Source organism: Oryzias melastigma, linkage group LG16 (assembly GCF_002922805.2).
Source record: "Oryzias melastigma strain HK-1 linkage group LG16, ASM292280v2, whole genome shotgun sequence".
Lineage (NCBI taxonomy): Eukaryota > Metazoa > Chordata > Actinopteri > Beloniformes > Adrianichthyidae > Oryzias > Oryzias melastigma.
Genome location: NC_050527.1, coordinates 28,567,616 through 28,570,076, shown reverse-complemented (window position 1 = coordinate 28,570,076; position 2,461 = coordinate 28,567,616).

Below are 2,461 nucleotides of genomic sequence, written 5' to 3'. Positions count from 1 at the left end.
CAATCACAGCAGGACAAATTGTCTTTTCCTTTTCAACAAAACTTCATCGCTTTTCTTGTTTTTCTTTTCTTTGTAATTCTATTTGTATTAGATTTCAGATTATACAGCAAAGAATAATATCAAATTGACAACAGTAAATTTTTTTTTTATTCAACAAATGAAAAATTACACAATATTACAGAACCTGAATTAACAAAATACTTAAAATAGTATTTAAAAAATATTTCTTGTATATTTTGGGTTCCTTAATCAGTTTCAGTGAATTTATATTTTTATTTTACCTAAAACTTTTTAAACTTTTTTTATTTCTTTTTTTGGTGTGGGGTGTATACATATGAATACTTACGTTTACTGAATTCGTCACGGTGTAGAGTGATAATTATGCAGATTCCTTCTCATTTGTTTTTGATTAAAGATCATTTTGTCAAAGGTTAATGTTGCTAACGATTTGTGTGTTTTATTTGTGTTTGCAGACAGGAGAAAAGAAGCAGAGCAGTTTTAGCTTCATCAGATGTCCACATATTAGCAATAATGCTAACGCCATTAATCCTAGTTTTTGTAGTTCAATGTGTAGATGTGATTTAGATGAATTTCTTTAGTTTGGGGGAAACAATACTTGAATTTGTTTGGATTGGCAGCAGAAAATTGGACTTTTTCTTACTTTTAACTTATTTAATTCAATATTTCACCTGTTTCTATACATTCTATACACTCCAGCACATTTACCTGGTTCAACTCTGACCGCTGCAGGAGCAGATGTTGGTGCAGCTACAGCTGTAAAACACAGAACATGAAGCAGCTTGTAAAACCAGAACAGCGACTCTTTTATTAACCCTTTGACTCCAGAGTTGCAGTGCTTATGTTCTTTGATTTACTGTAACTTTTCAACCGTTAACAGGATCATTCCAGTAGATTCTGAAGGAGAAAAGCTGCTCATCGATCCGCTTTTCTCCTTCAGAATCTACTGGAATGATCCTGTTAATGTCTGACTGTGTTTAAGCATCACCGACACGCCTCAGGTGTTAAAAGGTTAACAAACGAGTCCTTCCAGAGAAGGAAAAGCAACAAACAATAAATAAGAAGTTGAAGAGAACTCTTCTTTGAATCATTTTTACCCAGCTCGCCTGCAAATCCTTCCAGATTTGCATCTCGGAGAACCTCTGCAGCCACGCTCAGGACGTTCTTCTCAGAGAACACGTTCACCATCACATTGGTGACCTCCATGTAGTCCTTGCCCTCGATCTGGTTCTTGTAAACATGCGGCTCTCCTTCTCGGTCCAGCAGACAGTCCGTGAATTCCTTGAACTCTTTTCTGGAGAGTTTCTGCAGACATTTCTTCAGAGCCTTTTTGGCCGCCATGTTTCACAGCTGTGATGTTCCCTGAAGCGTTCCTCGGATCAGCTGTGACGGCTCCACACGGGGAGGAGGAATAAGAGCAGACGGTGCCTTCAAGAGCAACCGGAAAATTCTACTTCACAACAACTTCCTTGTATTTTAAAGGCAGGAATTCTTTTAGTTAGTAGTTTAGTGCTTCAGGAAACTATAATGAAACAAAAATGTTTTTTTGTTTTTTTTAACTTATTGAAATAACTCTGAACTTCAGAGGAAATAACGAGACTTTAGTCACTTTTTGGTTAATCTCCAGGTGAACTGAGATAATGTTGACATTTGATGGTCTTCCTCGTGTTACTAGTATTTATCTTTATAGTGTTAAACTTATGGGATAAAATGTTTCTGTTGAGTCGTCAGTGTTTTGTGACAAACTCTGGAGATATGAACCAGCTGATCCACTCAGACAGTCAGACAATCACTGTCGTGATAAAATCTAAACATATTTCAGGGTTACAATCTGAGTTTCAGATGATCAAACGGCCGCCGTGGTTTGATGTGGACGGCCGCCGTCTGGTCACCTCGTCCAGTCAGAGCTGCCGCTGGCCGTGGATGTCATAATGGCGCCATCGCCGTCTGACTGACGCCGTCAACATTCATGAGCACGCCAGCCATTTTCAGATTCTGCCGATGCCTCTCCATCACGCCGTGGCTGTGATAAGTCACCAGAGCATGCAGCAGTTCACCTGGAGGACGTTTCTGTTTTCATGTCAGCCTGTTGGATTGATTTATTTGACTTTAAACGTGTTTGATATTTTGTAAAACAGGATCTTTCAGCCACAAGCCTGAATTTGAACATCAACGACCAGGAAATGTCACACTTTTGGTTTGAGAGACGGAGGTTAAAATGACAGAATGCAGACAAGCCGGTCCAGCAAACATGCTCCGCCTCGACAAAAACCTTTCAGAACACGCCATCAACTCAGATCCAAACTGTGTGACGAGTGAAGCTGTGTGGTTGTGTGCAGACACACACGTTTCTATTGACTTCATCTTTTGAGGCACCAGAACTGACAGATTTGGAGTTCGAGTTGCTCATAGATTTTAGAAAAACTCAGCAGCAGTTTAACCC